Here is an 18,798-nt window from a genome sequence, read left to right as displayed (position 1 = left end):
CAGCACAGGAAATGTTCACATGCCTTTCCTCTTTCATCTGGCAGGAAGGGCTTCCTTTACTGCACTGAACAGGTGGCACTTTGAATGCTGCCAGCTCTCAGAGTCTGTGTACCTAGAAATGCAAAAGAGGCAGGGAGGGAAAATGAGACATGGGTGCTAGTGATGTAGAGGGAGGAGAGCAGGTGGAAGGAGGCTGTTTTAGGGTTTTCCTTTTTTTTTAGTTTTTTTTTTAATTGAAGTATAAATTGATTTACAATGTTTTATTAGTTTCAGGTGTACAACATAGTGACTCAATATTTTTATAGATTATACTCCATTTAAGGTTATTACAAAATAGTGGCTATATTTCCCTGTACCGTATAATATATTCTTGTTGCTTATTTATTTTATACATAGTAGTTTGTGTCTCTTAATCTTAATGCCCCTCCCCCAGGCCCTCTCCCCATTGGTAGGTTTTAGGTTTTCAAAGTGGGGAAGGTAAATGTCTTTAGAAACAAGACACTCGCCAACATTATAGAATAACAGGGCAGAACAAGTTCTCCAAAGCAGTATTTTTCTAATTTTTAAGGTTGTGGAACCCTTCATGTCTCTGAATCCTAAAGATTTTTAAAAAAATGAAATCCTTGTTTCTAAGGAAGGTCCTAATTTGAAAGTGTTAATTAGGCATTTTCTGTATACCTTTAAAGGAAATTTCATTTTTATTCTTGTGGAATTTTAAATGACTACACAAAATACATTTTCCAGTAAATACATTTTTCTTTCTCCCATCACCAAAAAGGAAATTTTGTATAGAAATGATATTTCTTGTGGTATCTGTTTAAGCCAGGCTGCTCTGTTGGGCTCAGAGCAGAAACTATCACCAGCAACACTGTTCTGACCAAGAGTTAACCACCTAAGAAAGGGATTAGAGCAAAAATCAACAACTCTGATCAAGGTTACCAAAGCCACACTGGTAAAAAAAAACAAACAACTTTTGATATGATTATTCAAACTGCAGGAATTTTTATAACAAAAATGCTCCAGCCTGCTTACATATGTCTGCTTTTCCTTGATGCTTAAAGTCAATTACCCGTGAAAAAGAGGCTGCTAAATCTTAAGGGCTGTTTCTTCTGCCCTCAGCAGTTCAACTTGATTTAATGTGGAAAATTCTTTTTAAGCCTTTGGGAGAGGCATATTTTGAAAAACGTCATTAACAGTTACAGGTATTAGGTGGAGACCTTAACTGTAATATTTACATGGTGACTTGTATTTACACAGTATTTTTACATGCATTATTTTACTTAATTCCAAAGGAAAAATACTGAACGTCTGACCCTGATTTCTGTTTAAGAAGTAGCTATATGCTGGTTTTTATTTACCTTATGATTATAAGAAGCTTGTTATAAGAGGAGGTTTGGGACTTTCCAATGCTCATGTTCTAGTACACAGACCTGACCGTCTCACCTTCTTACTTGTCAGAACAAATTCTTTTGACAAAAGTATTCAAAGGCCAAATACAAATAGTGTTAGTATCTATATTTCTCAAAAAAAATTTTTTTTTCATAGTACAATATTGTATGCCAGTGTGAAGCATTATATATCTCAACTAAAAAACCACATTGGAGTTCGACCAAATGTAAATGCTAATACAGGCTCAGATTTGCTCCAAGGTGCTTTAAAGAAACTGGTCTGTGTCAAGAGCCAGGCTATAACAATTTCAGGAGGCCTGTTGTGTGAATGAACTGTAGTTTCGAAAGATCTGAAGCAGTAGACCTGCACTGTGATAGGGGCTAGTTGCCAGGAAACTGCTGATTGGATAAGGACTATCCGGGTTTCACCCTGATGATGTGAAGATAAAGTTGCTTGACCACATATTTCTACTTCATTTATCTCTCTGCCACGGAGAACAACAACTGCAGCCTTTCAGTTACAAGTTTTTTTCCACCAGGGAGTCAAGATCAGAAACTTATGAAGAAGGCCATTTTTGAGGACTACTTAGTCCCAGGCTACTTTGAATCCATTGAAACTGCCACAGGGCCTTTGCACTAGCTGTTCTCTGCCTGGAACACACCATTACCAGCTTTAGGCTTGCTCCCCCACTTCATACAGGCCTCGGCTCAAATGTAAATACTCCAGAGAAAACTTCTCTAATAATCTAAAATAATCTTTCTATCACAAGCTAGCCCCCTACTCTTCTATTTTGCTTCACAGTATTTATCACCACCTGAAATTGTGTGTTTCTTTATTTGTTTACTGTCTGGTTTCCCCAACAGAATGTAGGTTCCATATGGCAGAGATTGACTATCTCACTATTTTTTTAGTTACCAGCAGTGCCTGGTACATGGAAAGGGCTGAATAAGTATGCTAGATGAATGAATAATCGCATGATAAATGATCAAAGCTGGGGCCACATCTCATACCCCTTTGACTGTAAGAAAAGGTTAAGTTAGAACAGTTTGTTCTATTGACACACAGGGATAACCCACAGTTAGGCAAGCGCTTATAATTTACAGTAATTGTTTGTCTTCCCCCTCTGCTATACCATAAACAACTAGAGAGAAGGCGCCTTTGAGTCTAGTTCACCACTATACTCTTCGTACCTCAAACTATGCGAGAAGGAAAGTATCATTTAATTTGATTTGATTAAGATATGAATTTGATTGAAGATATGAAATTTGATTAAGATATGAAAGGTGAGTAGGGGGTTAGCCAGATGAGGAAAAGCAAGAAAATGGTTCCACGCAGTGGGAAGGGCTGGTGGAGGCCTCTGTCCTTGACATGAGGAACAGATAGAAAGCAAACGTAACGAATGTGGAGAGACAGGGTGGGGTAGGGAACCCCGTGTGGCTGGAGAAGTGGGTGGGGGCCGGCCATGCTGGACTTCGCAGGTTTATAGGTTTGGCAGGGCGATGTAAACAGGTTTATCTTTATCCCAAGATCAATGGGAACATTTTCGCCTGTGTACATGCTAGAGTGACATGATCATATTTGTCACACCACGTTGCAGTGGATGTAAGGAGACCAGTTAGGAGGCTGCTTTGACACAGGCTAGAGAGATGGTAGTTGGACTTAGAGTCTCTAGAAAATAAGCTTCTTGAAGGTAGAGATCACTCTCTGTTTCATTCACTGCTGTATTCCCAGCACCCAGATCAATTCCTGGCACCTATTAGATACTCAGCAAATGTTTGTTTAATGAATGAGTGACATAGTGGTTAGAAATGGAGGAAATAGACTGGTGGAAAAGATTGTTAGGGGCATGGTGAAGGACTAGCTACTGAGTATGAGGGAGAGAAATGTCAGGCCAAGTCCAGGGTTTCTGGTTTGTGTTACTATATGGATGAAGGAGTATTGACATTTCCTGTGACAGGAAGTGGCAGAAGAATCTATGTTTTGTGTGTTTCTGGTTCTCTCTGTTAAACTAAGAGTCAGGACTTCCTCCTCTTTGTCTCTCTTGGGAGGCCCCACTCAAGGCTGGCTTCTGGCTGTCCTCTCCTCTCTTGGTGTACAGCTGAGGAGAGGGGATCTGCAGGCCAGAACAGAGAAACGCTTGGCTCACTGAAGTCTTGTCAAGGATTTGAAGAAGCCTATATTCTCATTGATTCAAATATATGTGAGGTCAGTGGAATGGCTAGGAATATTGTGGGTCAGGATGAGAATGAAAGATAAATGGTCTTTCTCAACATGTTCTAAGTAACCTTAATAACAAGAGGCTTATTATTAAGAAGTTAAAACTTCTGCCCTGCTCTTGCCTCCAAAACTTATTCCAGTGGCTATAAATAAAGATTATGAGTTTTGGGGATAAACAGCTTTGGCCAGGTATTTTCTTTTTGGGTTTAAGCAACTATATTTTTGAGTGATATTGCATGGGAAAATTATCTTCTCAATCCAGACTTCCTGTGGATGAAGGCTCAACTGAGTAACTCCCAATTAAACTGTTCAAATCTTTTTAAACATTTATGTCAGGGATATCCCAATTTTGTAAAATGAATACATAAAGAAGATATTTTGTACATATAAACCTGTAAGAATTAAAATATGGTTAAAAATGTGTTTATGTGTGTGTGTGTATGTATGTGTATATATATATCACCAAAAATGGTTATGGCCATTTCTGGTGAGTGGGATTATGGGTGATTTTAACTCTCATCTTATTCTTTTCAGCGTTTTCTAATTTTTCCATAATGGACATGTGTGACTTTTATGAAGATAAAAAATACTTGTTACAAAAATGAGGTTTATAATATGAAATATAGATTATAACATAAGAGGTGATATTTAGAGGCCATGCATCCATTTATGAGTATTTTAGAAAATGGTAGATTACTCTCACATTGACTCTGAGCATTTGATTGGTGGGTGTACAAATTAGTAGATGATTTATATCCATGAAGACATTTAACTAATCTTATCAAGAAACCATCAGACTGGGGAGAAAATATGGCCTCGTTACATGGACCAGGTAGCCGATAGGCTGAGTTTCAAACAGTGAATGAAATCAAAGTGATTCACTTCTTATCGTTGCATGTGACAGAGTGACTTTGCCAGACCGTTGGACTATGAAAAATGGCCTGAAATCTTGGAAACAAAGGAATTAATTTTCTGAAAGCAGGGACAACTGAGGACTGAAAAATGTTGAGCCCAGGCAAGAAAGGAAGAGTAGAAGTATCTTTCTGTTGTGTTGTGTTTTTTGGGTTCCCTAACCTGCCCCATTCCAGAAAAGGATATTTATTACTGCCAAAGACAATCAAGAACTTTTGTTTAAAGGTCAGAAGTGCTTGTGCTTTTGGGGGTGAAGATCACACGATTCTGCAGTTACCATGTCACTGGTGCTGCTGGGAATAGGCAGACATGGCTCTCCAGGCCAAAATCAGCCCAGAGAAGGAGCTCCGGAGTGGAGGAAGGCTGATTCCCTGGTCTTGGCCATCTGAGGAGGGACTGGCCCAAGGCAGGTGATGGGGATTCTTTCTGTGGTCAGTGCAATCAGCTGAGCGTCAGCCTGAGGGGACAGAGAAAAATCCTGGGTGCTCAGTATTACTGGAGTCCAAGAAATGCTGAGTCAGATCTGGAGATGGGAAGAGGACCGGACCATGTAGGGGAAGGAAATGAGTAATTATGACATATTCCTTTAAGCAATATTCCTAAATCCTGGGTCACTTGATTCTTTCACTCTACGGCTGGCTGTTTTGAAGAGGTCAGTTAAGTATTTGGGCTTCTTTTAATATAGATATGAAAATACACATTTCTTTTAAGAAGTAGAGAATCAATTCTTTTCTCTCTAGGAGGCAATATACTTCTACTGGAGCCAGACGGTCTGGGCTTGAATCTTGACCTTGGGTAAATTACTATACCTTAGTTTCCTCAATAGTAAAATGAAGAAAATCATCATAGTTACCTGATAAGAGTTGTAGGAATGAGTAATGAGATAATCTGTAAAATATTGAGTGCAGTGCTCAGTCAATGCAAACTACTGTTATTGTTGATATTAAGAAGCTATGAAGGAATCCACACAGGGTGGGCTCAGTGACCTACCCAACGCTGTGTGTCTGCCACGGTCAGCAGGTTGGCGTTGCTGTGTGCATGTGTATCTAGCAGATGGCTCCTGAGTCCTCGCCCCCAGGCTGGGAGGCACTGTCATGAAATGGAATGAAGTAGAAAAGCAGCAGCGGGTCATGAGATAACATGTTTCCTAAATGAAGGACAGACTGTGTGTACTCTATATTTGTATAGGAAACATGGAAAGTGGCATTATCAAATACTTCTCCATGATCTGGGTTATTTTTTGTGTTTGTTTTTGTTGAAGAATTGGATAGATTAGGTAGGACAGAGGGAGGGAATGCTTAGAACAGTTTTGTGAAATCAGTCAGTTATTTCACATTTAGCTATTAGTTTTTGAGGCATCATAAATTATCCTACTACAGGATTGCCCAGATGATCAAATTACATAACAGATAGGGAAATGCTTTTTATAAAGTTAAAATTACGACATGTACTAAAGGTATTTGTGTGATTTATTTTTATCATCTTGTACTTTGATTAGCTTATATCTTATAATGTGCTCTTATAATTTGATTAGACACACATGAGTTTTTAAATTTACCTGAGTGGTCTAAGGAGCAGGAAGTAGAAAAATCACCTTTTAGGAAAATAAACAGTAATTCCATACCATCTCTGTGAACCTATCTGCACAGGCCATTCGAACCCATTCTGGGGTCGCTGGGCTCTTCACTGTGAAGTCCTCAGCTATGTCTCCTTCTCTGTGTGCTGAGCCACAGCGTCAGTGATGGTGAAGAACACCGATGACCCCAGGAACACCCCAGACACTCCCAGACGCTGCAAAAAAACACATTTGTTTTAGAAGCTTCTATTACTAAACCACAAGCCACTGTAGGTGAGGGACAGATCTTTTTCACCATTGTATCCCCAACTCCTAGCACAGTGTCTTGCACACAGTAATTTCCAATAATTGTTTGTTGACTGACTGACTGACTGACTGAATGAAGCTTGAGTACTCAAAAATCCTAGTATTGCCTGAACTTCCCTTTTCAAAAATCCTGTGTGGGTTAAATCTTCGTTCTATAGGAAAGGGGTGTGTGTGTGTGTGTTGGGTGAGGGGAGGATACCCTATTTTAAAAAGCACATTCAGTGGACTGAACTGGACAACTTCATGAGCCGCATTATGACTCCAGGGTCAGCGGAGGCAAGGTACTCTAGAGGAAAGAGTACACACTTTGGTACCAGATGATGAGTTGCAGGCTTAGCATCTGTAAGGAACAGTAAGGTAATGTAAATGAATGATGTGGGCAGATGAAGGACAATAAGGAATAGTGGGAATTGTGGTGTAGTAGTGATAACTCTGTGGCCTGTCTAAAGGGGCAGCTGTTCTTCAGCTCTAGCTAATTGTTGTTTTTCAGGAATGTAGTCCAAATTACCAGAACATCCAATTTTTCAAGAGAATTTAGAAATTCGTATTTTAGTGTGTGATTCCCTGACCTTTGAAAACACTGCAGGCTAGATTCTACCAGTGGGCCCCCAATCTGCAACCCCTGAGCTGGAGAGATGGAGTCTGTATCCTGGCCCTTACTCCCTGTGTTTCTCTGGGTGAGATCACCTCTCTGAGCCCCTGTTCCTTTATCAGTGAAATTTAGGCAATGATACCTACTTTACAGGGTGTCATGAGGTTCAGGAAGTGCAAAAGCACCTAGCACAGTGCCTGGTACCTGGTAGGTTCCTCTTATTATTACACAGTGCACTCCATGAAGGCACCTGCAAACCCATGGTTTCCCTGAATGCCTGCCTGTAAGTGACTGGCCACAAACACAGGGACTCAAGGACCTGCTTATTACTTTCGTCGAACTGAAAGCTGGGCTCTGAGCTTCCTTTTGCCTTTTCCCTTTTGAGTGATTTCCAACCCAGCGAGGATCCGAAAGTGCTGCTGATTGTTTTTCCTTTCAAATTTGTGCCCCACCCCCATACCTTCACCCTCATTACCATATGCCCAGAGGCAGTTTCTGGGCTGAAAGTGGGATCCAGTTTGGAAATGGTAAAATTCCAGCAGATATATGTGAACTCATTTTTAAAAAGCTATCAATTTGCTACCCCTAGTAAGAAGTCACCCAAAAGATTTTAAAGAAAAATTTAACAATGCATCTCAAACCTAAATGAAGTTTCTACTCCAAGGGTAGTTTTCACATAATCTGCATACAGCAGTGAAAACAAATTCTGACCTTTAATTCGCAATTTCACTACTTTAGCAATTACTCAGGGTTGGTGTCTTTGTTTCCTGGCAGTATTGACATTTTGGGCCAGATAATTTCTTGTTGGGTACTGTCTGGTGCATCGAAGGCCGTTTAGCAGCATTCCTGGCCTCTACCCACTAGTAGTAATATTTTCCCCCAGTTGTGACAACCAGAAATGTCTCCAGACATTTGCTAGATGTTCCCTGTGGGAGCCAAATATCCCCCCTCCCCCAGTTGAGAAACGCTGCTTTAGATCCATTTCTCAGTATGACTGAGGACTCTGGGCCCCTCAGAGGTGAGTGGTTTGCTTAACATCATAGGGAATTGGTAGAGCTGGGCAGGAATCCAGGTCTTCTGAGCCCTCAGTCCGGGATTCTGTCCATGTTGCCGCTGCTTTCTAAGATTTCTGTAGCATCCTGCCTTCAATCCCATTTAATATTTCAGTCTTCAGGTTCTTAAGTAAGAATGGCTTAAGTGAAAATGTTATTCTATCAAATCAAAGCTTCTTGCTGAATTTTAGAGTTTTCAGTGAAGAAGAATATTAATAAATAAAATCCCAGGATTGCCATTGGGCAGATCATTTATCTTCTCTGAATCTCACTTTTCTCTAGGTGATTCATCTCCAAATTGTAACAGTTTATCGGGATTGGGTCCTGATAACCGTTGACCTTTATCTTGTATTTCATCCACCTGCGCTCATTTACCAAGCTACCTGATCCATCACATTGCGCAGTAGTAGGTTTGGATGCTTACCTTGGATGAATAGATGGTTAGTGGGGTTTGTGATGATGGCAACAAGGAGACATTAAACTCCTCTGGGACATCGCTGATGGTTGGAATTCTGTACTCATCTGGGCCTCGAGAGTACAGGACACCTTCTGGGGGATATTTCACCTCTTCAGTGGTATAAAGGCCCATTCCCTGAATAAATGAACCTTCAATCTGAAGGGAAAATGTCAAGCTCTGTGACATTGTGTGGTTTTTAGAAGGCCTTTACATACCCCACAATGGCTCTCAGGAAGCGGCACCCATCTTGGTGGGCCAGCACCTACCTGCCCAATATCAGTGGCCGGATTTAGACTGCAACATGCATCCATGACGATGTCTGTTCTGATTTTCTGCCAAAGTTAAAAATTACCTGACCATGAGAACTTGAATTAAAAATACTATTTTAATGTTTATTCAAATGGTCCCAATTTATTCCAGGACTCGGGCTGGTTAATTAGTACTGCATTGAACCCCATCAACATTACAGGCGACAAGACATCTGCTAAGCTCTTCAAATTTAGTGCTAGGACTGTCAATGACCCCAGAAGGTCTTCTGCATTCGTGGTTTTGATTCCTCTCAAGTGACTCCAAAGCCACGGCATGTTGATGTGTTTGAGCATCTCTTAGTAAATAATTGAGCCTGATTGTTCATCTGATTCTTAGCCTGGATTTGTTCTAATATAATCATGAGCTCATCTAGTTCTCATAATGGTTCACTGTAGGTGGTACTATTGCCGTTTTATTGAGGAAATCAGGTAGCCACAGCGGCTTGTATGAATTTGGGGATTTGCAAGATCTTGGGTGTATTAAGGGCGAATGTTGAGACCAATTTACTTCCTTCCCTGAGAAAAATCACACTAATCTGGCCCTTCTGTTGTGTCACTGGGCATGTGCATGCAGGCTGTGAAGGAGCCACAGAAAGCCCTATATGCCTGTGGTCTATCTCAGGAATATCTCTGGGCTTTCCTTCTCCCCAACGTCCGGTGCTTGTTCCAACATCATCATTCACTGTTTAGGCCCAATACCTGGGCTCCTACTTTCTAGCTCTTTGAATGGGAAATTCTCTTTTGATTCAACCATTGGCCTCTCAGACAACCTACTATGGGCACTGAGACCAGCCTTCGTCCATTCTCAACCTGGATAGGGCACGAGATTAGACACACCCCAGAGTGAGTTTTCAACTTATTTCCATGTTGAAACCTGGTGTATGTTGCATTATAGGTATTGGAAAATGGGAAGAGATGGCTGTGCACTAGCTGAATCTTCAGATGGTTTAGTTCAACAACCACAAATAGCCATCAGCAATAAGGCCTGTCATTTTATTTCTCTGATTCCTCTTTAAAATAAGTTTTGGGCTTCCCTGGTGGCGCAGTGGTTGAGAATCTGCCTGCCAATGTAGGGGACACGGGTTCGAGCCCTGGGCTGGGAAGATCCCACATGCCGCGGAGCAGCTGGGCCCGTGAGCCACAACTACTGAGCCTGCGCGTCTGGAGCTTGTGCTCCGCAACGGGAGGGGCCGCGATAGTGAGAGGCCCGCGCACCGCAATGAGGAGTGGCCCCCGCTCGCCGCACTAAAGAAAGCCCTTGCACAGAAACGAAGACCCAACACAGCCAAAAATAAATAAATAACAAATAAAAATAAAGGAATTCCTTTAAAGAAAAAAAATAAGTTTTGCCTCTTCAAAGAATAAACTATTTCAAGGGACCAAAGTGATACTGAAATGACTGAACCTTAAGCCATAATAAGGAAGGCACAGGGAAGACCAAATCTTAACTTTTCTGGCACCCCAAATTCTGGAAGATCTCCATGAGGTTCATTTCTTCCGGGATTTCTACCAGGACCCTCAGGTGGAATTGCCAGATAAAATAAGTATGTCCCATATAGTGCATGGAGCATATTTATACCAGAAAATGGTTTGTTGTTTATCTGGAATTCAAATTTAACTGGGAGTCCTATATTTTTATTTGCTAAATCTGGCAACATCCCCTTTAAGGTGGAGGATCAGACAGCTAGTTGATTTCTAAAAACAGCTTCCCACCTAGTGTAGAGCCTCAAATGGGTTACAGGGGTGCCAAGATACTGACACAGGCTTTCGGAGGTCCTGGGGCAGGGCACCCAGGCTGGTCGCCTGCCAACATGGCTTCCTTGTTTGCAACAGTATGCTGTGCAAATATTATCATTGTCTATGTGTGCCAGGATGTGAAAAACATCCAGAAACACAAGTTTTAAAATAATCATGTGAGTAATCTGTGATCCTAATTTCATGAGTTTACTTCTTCACAATGATCTAGAATGAAGATGGAGACATAATATTAATGTGTCCTAAGGATAAACTTGAGTGGAATGTGAGGGCAGCTGCTCTCCAGACATCCCTTCATTTATTGTATTTTTATCTTATTTATGTAATATTTAAGCAGTGGGCAAGTTAACCAACAATGGGGCAATAAAAGACATTTTGATAAAATTTATAGGTCAGTATTTGCAAAGTCCTTCCCATTTTTACATGAACTGACCATTTCTATTTTGGGGCAAGATGGTTCAAGGTGATGTTAGAATAATTAGTGTATGGAATTTAGATGTGTCATCGGTCCATCCTGTAAATTTCCTATACTTTGGATTATACTATATTCTATTTAAGGTTTCTGTAATCTCTCTGTTTCTAGAATGGTACCTGGGGTTTATCCTTTATGGTGGAAGTTATTAGTTTTTGGTTAAATATGACTCCCTATCTCCAATAAGGTTTTTTTTTTTTGGATGCTCAATTAAATAGTAAACACAAAAATTATTTTAATTACCTGCCCTTCCCTCTCCCCCAGTCTATTTCTTTAGGACCAGTAGTACCTTTGGGATAATTGACTTTGGGGGGATATCACATTGCTATGTGCTTTCAAAACTTTTACTCAAGACAATTTACTAAATTACCTAGTCAGATAGATAACTTGACCTTCCTTTAGGAATAGACCCATTTTTTGAAAAAAAAAAAAAAAAACTTTGGAAAGTAATTTTGTCTGAAATGGAATAAAAAATTTAATGCATTTTAGGCTGTCATGAGCAATTCCTTCTGTACTTCTTTCTGAGTGGAAATTCAGGATAAAGCTGAATTTCTAGACATTCCCATGGAATTGAAAGAATCTTGTCCTTATTGTACAAGTATTACATAATGAAATTGGGCTATTAGTGTAAACATAATTTTGTTGCTGTTGTTTTTACTTGCTAAGAGGAAAGTTGTCAAATGACTTACCTTGTGAGCTCCTGTCAGGCGGTCAGTTTCAACCTCGGAACAGGCTGCTTCATAGACATAGTAGGAAAAAGGGTCTCCTTTTCCTTTCTCCCAGTCCACGAAGGCCTTGTAGCCCCTGATGGAAGAAATAAAGCCCTTTAGCTTGGGAGGGGGGCGCAAACAATGTTGATTTGTTTTAAATTTACCAAAGTTTTAATGACAGCATTTGATTTGATTGATGTTCATTGCGACTGCTTTTAAGTTACCCATATTTACAGTCTAGCTCCTTACAGCAACACTAACACTTGCCTCCATTTTTAAAGAGGATATGCTTTGTGCTGCAGTTAGGATGCCAAAAAGAGAGAAGCCAACAATCTGTTCCGGTCCAGACCTCACAGGGTGTCTGCATCTTGAGGGTTTAAGGTTTGACTTTTAGATCTGCACGTTGAAAACCTCAATTGATTTTTATTAGGGTTCCCAGAGGGACCCCCTAGATTGTGCTAACCAAACTCATAGGGGACTGATGGTAATTCAGGGCTGGTGAGAAAGGGCCGGTAATTCGATGTGTTTATTAATGGAAGATGGACCCAGCTAGAGGGCTGATTTGCCCTCTTCTTGGATAACTGAACTCAAGTATTTGGAACTTATTACGTGCAGGGCACTGGGCTGGCCATTACCTCCTTTCTTCATAAGGATTTTCTATACGTGTGTTTGTGTGTGTGTGTGTGTGGGTGGGTGTGTGGTTTGTTGGATTGTTTCATTTGATTGTAAAACTAATGTCATACACTTCCTGCGTTTGACAATCAGCTCCCCTCTTTGTGCCTCATTTAATTAACGTGCATCTACTGAGGGCCTCCCACTGCCTGGCACTGCACCCAGGATGCCTGGTGATGACCGTCCTATCCATCCTATCCATCCCTCCATCTCTTTTGCTTTGTTACCAACAATAGAACCCATTCTAATATTTTTTTCTCCTCAGCTAATACACTAACAATTTCCTTCTGACTGAGTTCAGAAGTCTAAATTAAGCATCCTATCCATCTCTCTTGCCCAGCAAGGAGCTTCAAAATAGAAAAGTTTTATGGTAAAGAGAGGGAGATGTGTAAAATTGAGTTGCAACTTATTTCTAATGATATTACTACTCATAGTAAAGAATAGTAAATAACGATTAGACGTATCGTAAGTCATGTTTATTTATTTTTTTACCAAATAGGGGTATTTTTATTATTTAATATTTCTTTGGACATAGCTCAAAGGCCTATTCAAAGTCATGGAATTTGGGGGCCCAGAAGGAACCTTAAGGATCACATAATAAAAACTTATTTTACGGGCTTCCCTGGTGGCGCAGTGGTTAAGAGTCCGCCTGCCAAGGGGACACGGGTTCGAGCCCTGGTCCAGGAAGATCCCACATGCCGCGGAGCAACTAAGCCCGTGCGCCACAACTACTGAGCCTGTGCTCTAGAGCCCACGAGCCACAACTACTGAGCCCATGAGTCACACTACTGAAGCCCGCGCGCCTAGAGCCCGTGCTCCGCAACAAGAGAAGCCACCGCAATAAGAAGCCTGCACACCGGAACAAAGAGTAGCACCCACTCATTGCAACTAGAGAAAGCCCGTGCACAGCAACAAAGACCCAACACAGCCAAAAATAGTAAATAAATAAAAATAAAATTTATAAAAAAAAAAAACCAACTTATTTTACAAATGAAGGAACTGAGGCCCAGAGTGATTTGATGGCCTCATAATTTCTTAGCCAAGTCAAGGCATTATTGTAATTTTTACCTGGAGGATCCAGTGGCTGAAAGACTGACTCTTTGTTCAAAAGCAGTTTCTATGTGCAGAATGGGCATATTTAGTCAGAATAAAATAAACATACCATCTGATAGGTGAGAAGGAAAATATTCTGTGTATCAGAATTGACATCTGACAATTGTTACTGGTGCTTTGTTACCAATAATAGAACCTATCCTAATATTTTTTTCTCCTCAGCTAGTGCACTAACAGTTTCCTTCGATTGAGTTCAGAAATCTAAATTAAGCAAGTAAAATAGAATCTTGCTGCACATCTGTGATGTAGGGGCTTAGTTCACAAGATATTTGGAGCTTCATTTCTAAGTGTTAGAACTCTGGTAAGTGTGTGTGCAAGTGTGAGATAATTGTTCTAATGAAATAAGATATAGGACATTGTAAAGTTGGATTAAACAAGTCTTTTCCCTTGAGATATATTCAGTAGCAATTAGGCATTTTAGTTTTCTTCCTCCCTCCCCAAATATCACATTTTTATGGCTTAGGAAGGCTCAGTCTTTTCTTTCTTATTTAAGAAAGAAAAGAGGTAAGGCCTCTGGTAATTCTTCATACACTTCTGTTCCTCCTCTCAGCGATGCGGTTCCCTGTGCTCTCTCTCCACTCATACCTGGGACACATCATGGAGCAGCTGTATCAACCTGGTGATCCTGCCGTTTCACAGAAATCCACTCCTAGGTCTGACTCTACGTGGTGCGTGTGTGCACTACCACGGCGCTCTCAGCACAGGTTTGGATTGCTTTCTCGTTTGTAGTAACAGACAGAGTGGAACACTTACCCAGTCTTTGCAGGTACCTTCTGGATTTTTCTTAATGATGGGCTCAAGGTGTTTCAGAAGAATCTGACAAGCATTCTTGAAGGAGTAAAGAAGTGAATCCTCATTAGAGAAGAGCGTGGTGGTTAGGATTTGAAAGAATATTGGTTGACAATTGATCAGTTCAGTGAATGCTTTTGGGGTGCCTGATACTGACACATTGGGAATGCAGAGGCGATACCAACACAGCCCCTGATCATGAGGAGAGTATCAGTTATAGAGGGTGTTTTCTCTTCCTCACTCACTTCCTGTGAAACTATGGGCTCAGCTGAATTTCTACTCTCAGATCCCCTTTCTAAGAATATTCATGTTCTTAATTCCTTCTTCTTTTTTTTTCTACATTTTGGATTTATACCTTCTTTTGTATTTTCCAGCCATTAAGATCTATGGAACAAAACATCCTATTTTCATTCAAGTTTGTGCTCTTTAGTCTGTAACAATGACACGCCAGTATCCCTCTGGGTCTGAAATATTGTTCAACTGTCTGTCCAGTCTTTTGTCTGTTCATCCATCTGTCATCAAACTACTGCAGTGAAGGCCTTGGCTTTGAGTGTGAAGTGAGAAAATAATTAAATTTGTTTCTGTAATAACCTAGATCCACAAAGTTTATGATCCTTTTTTTTTAAGATTTTTTTAAAAAATTTATTATTTATTTATTTATGGCTGTGTTGGGTCTTCGTTTCTGTGCGAGGGCTTTCTCCAGTTGCGACGAGCGGGGGCCACTCTTCATCGCAGTGCGCGGGCCTCTCACCGTCGCGGCCTCTCTTGTTGCAGAGCACAGGCTCCAGACGCGCAGGCTCAGTAATTGTGGCTCACGGGCCTAGTTGCTCCGCGGCATGTGGGATCTTCCCAGACCAGGGCTTGAACCCGTGTCCCCTGCATTGGCAGGCAGATTCTCAACCACTGCACCACCAGGGAAGCACACGAGTTTATGATCCTTGATATAGAAACCCCAAACCCTAGAAGATGGATTAATGCCTAGTCTGGGCTGACAACTTCCATACACACAGAGCAGTTCCTATTTTGTGTTTGATTCTACCTAAAATTGGACCTCATGAATTTGAGGTTTCCCACCTTGTTCTGAGCAAAAACAGTCTGTTTTTTGAGCCCCTAGGAGGTGTCTCCACAAAGATAAGATGGATTTGAAAGTGGTTCCTCTTGGTAGCATATAAGTGCAGTGTCCTGGGAGTGAGGCTGTATGCCTCCCAAGAATGTCCCAGTGGAAAAAGTGGACAGTTTATAACAGAAACATGACAAATAGATATTACTTCAAAAGTACATGCAGTCAGATCTTTGAATTAGGAATATGAAGTCATGGTTCTATTTTGAACTAGTGAAAATTTAGCAGTCTTTTTTTACATTAGTTAGAAAAATAAGTACAAAGAAAAAGGATGAGTACTCTGGTAGAACTCTACTAATGCAGACACTTTAATTGCACCATACCTACCTGGCTGGGGTTCTGTCTGCCTACCTGCCTGAAAGAACTTGTTTGTGTCAAGGGAAACTTGCACAGGTCTGCATTACTTGGTACCCAGATTTCTTTGTTCTGTGTCTACCAGGGACACAGAAAATTTGTTCACCAAAATCCATTCCCCCCTTCTTCCATAGTAGCTGGGCCATGGTTTCCCACTGCTCTACATTCCCCCAACCTCCCCTGTTGTTGGACATGGCCTGAGACTGGTTCTGCTAATGGCTGATGAGGGGAAGTGACTTGCATCCCTCCCAAGTCTGGCCTCCATGTTCTTTCCCTTCAGATCACCCAAGTGATGATGCTTAGGGCAACCTTGAAAGCCATGTGTTGAAGATGAAGGAATTGCCATCACACTCTGGATGCTCGAATGACTGAATATTCCCTCTGGATTGTGTGCAAGAAAGAACTTTTGTTGTGTTGGAGCCATTATAGTCTGGGTCTATTTGTCACCTCAGTTTAGCCTACTCCAACTAACACCCTCTCCTGGCATTTTGGTGATCCCAAGCCTATGTTCAGTGACACAGATAACTTCTCTGAAGCCAACCACTGTGACTATATCCAGCTCAGAAAACCAGAGATGTGGAGAAAGCACCCAGGGAAAGACAGACAGGAGGAAGCACCTGCACGGCTCTGCCATTGACATCTGAGCCGATGGATGCTGCTGTAGCAATTGTATTAGGTACCATGGCTGTACTTGTTTCACAGATGTGCATGTACGACATGGGTATTTTTAATTCACGGCTGCCCACCTATGAGAAAAAGAAATAATTTCAAGTCTGGTAAGGACTTCTATGAAGACTTGAGTCATTATTTTTCTTAATTAAAATATTACTATTTTTATTACATCCACAATATCCTTTAAAGCCTAAAATAATGTGTCTTTTAAGAATTAAAACTACTTTTTAGTAGGGCCTCATGCTAATTTTTAAAGTGTTTTCTTGGTAATATCCCACAGCAGTTCTTCTATTCAAAGTTAGTGCATTTAGGATGTTAAGGATTTCCTTTTTTCTAAATTTTACATGTGTAGAGAATAGGCCAAGTTGAGATTATTCCCATTTACTTAGTGGCAGTGGCAGGAAGAGAGACAGAGATTAGATTGACTGACTCAGTTTGGTCTTAAGTCTGTTGGTATTGGTTATCAGATGAACTTGGAAGGACACTGAGGGCCTGTCTTCTTTCTTGCCCTCATTCCCACCTTAATTTTAGCTTCTTCCCTCTTTTCTTCTATTTGTTCCCACTTGCTTATACTCCTCTAGTATGTGCTATTCACTTTTTCCTTTTCTGTGCTTTTCCTTCCATTTCTCTAGCAGACACATGTGGAAATTAAGATATTTAATCAAGAAAAAATGAAAAAGAAAGAAAGGGAGAGAAGGAAGGAAAAGAAAAAAGCACTGTTTTGGCCGATACTGTGTTTTAGTTTTTGCAAAAACACTTTCTCTAGATGTTTGCAGGTATGTACCTGTTCATACTTGCCAATCTTCAGACTAATACGGTTCAGTGATTAAGTTTCTCCAGAAAGATGCAAAATGAGAAAAAAAGGACAATTTGATGAATTCTTGGTGATGAAAATCCAAAAGGAATTTATTGGTCCACATAACTGGGAAGGATGGAGGAGCTAGTATCACATATATCTGTATCTAGGGGCTTTGTGGTCTCATCTGGATTCTCCCACAGCCTCTCATATTTGCTTTTCTTTCTACGATGGCCATGTCATTTTCAACCGTAGACAGATTTCATCCATGGCACAGAATTGCCTCTGACAACCACTGGCCTATAGCATAGTAGCTAAACTACCATAAGGGAAAAATAGTTCCTTTCTCCTAACATCTACACATCAGTTCCAGGAAAGGACGTTGATTGGCCTTGCTTGGCCATGTGTCTTCTTCCTGGACCAATCCCTGCAGCCAGCAGGGTTCAGGAACTCTGATTGGCCAGACCAGAGTCCTGTGCCTATATATCTGTGGCAGGCATTGGGGCCAGGAGGGGGATGAGGTTAAAAGGTACCAGAATTGAGGAGTCCTTCAGAACTATATGGAATGTGGGAGGGGTATTCCAAAGGAGCTAAGGGTCTGGATAGTAAAAAGCTGCAGATGTGCACTGTAACAATTAGTAAATTAGTAATTAGTAAATTACTAGTAAATTAGTCATAAAGTTACATTTATTCAATTTAAAGGATTATTCTTTTTTTTTATCCTGGGATTATATCTTCCTACTTTGGGTATATGTGTGTGTGTTAAGATATCCTTTAAAAATTATAGGATGATGACAGTTGATGAAATACTTGTCCTTGCTTCTCAAAACAATACATTAGCCACCTGACATTATTGTCCAAACTTTAAAAATTATACATACTGGTCTCAAAATAGAAAAGTTGAGAAACCCCTACTCTAGGTAAGCCTGCACGGTGTACCCACCACAGTGTTCTGGGGACACATCAATGGTGTTTTCACTAAGAACCATCTCCGTCCATAAACCTGGGCCAAGCTCCAGGAGTATCTGCACACGTGTAGGATTTCCACTACCTCAGCCATTCTATTTCATATGTAAGAAGATTTTCCAACTAAATAGTCAAGATCTTAGGGTTTGCATACAGGGAGTCATCACTGACTCTAAAATTAGTGCCAAATGTCTGTCATGTCAACAGTGTATAGAGAGATGAATTTTATTTGTCTCACCTGTAGCATTTTGGTGTGAATAACTTGTCCCAGTTCGTTGACTCCGTGTGTGACCAATATGGACCCGTCGGTGTAGATATGAACCAGTGCAGCTGCCTAGAGAAACAACCCGGAGGGCACAGCTTAGTGCAAGTCAGCGTTTAGGGAGGTTCAGTGTCAGAAATGAGGTGGTGCAACACCAGTTGCATGGAGCGGGGAGGGGCAGACAGGCAAGCTTTCCTGGTAGGATTCTGAAGCTTAGCTCTGTTTTGTGCTAAAGTTGCCTATAAAGAATATTCCTACTTAGGAAACTGGCTTCAGTAGGAGCCCCTTTGGGTACCTCGGGAGTTGTG

General features: G+C 40.9%; 1 pseudogene; it reads right to left on the bottom strand.

Annotated features, from left to right (window-relative positions):
* The window catches only part of LOC118897973, a 71,604-nt pseudogene that overhangs the window by 3,711 nt on the left and 49,095 nt on the right, over positions 1-18,798 (bottom strand).

Source organism: Balaenoptera musculus, chromosome 7 (assembly GCF_009873245.2).
Source record: "Balaenoptera musculus isolate JJ_BM4_2016_0621 chromosome 7, mBalMus1.pri.v3, whole genome shotgun sequence".
Taxonomy (NCBI): domain Eukaryota; kingdom Metazoa; phylum Chordata; class Mammalia; order Artiodactyla; family Balaenopteridae; genus Balaenoptera; species Balaenoptera musculus.
Note: the sequence above shows the minus strand (reverse complement) of the source record. Positions and strands in the feature narration are given on the sequence as shown.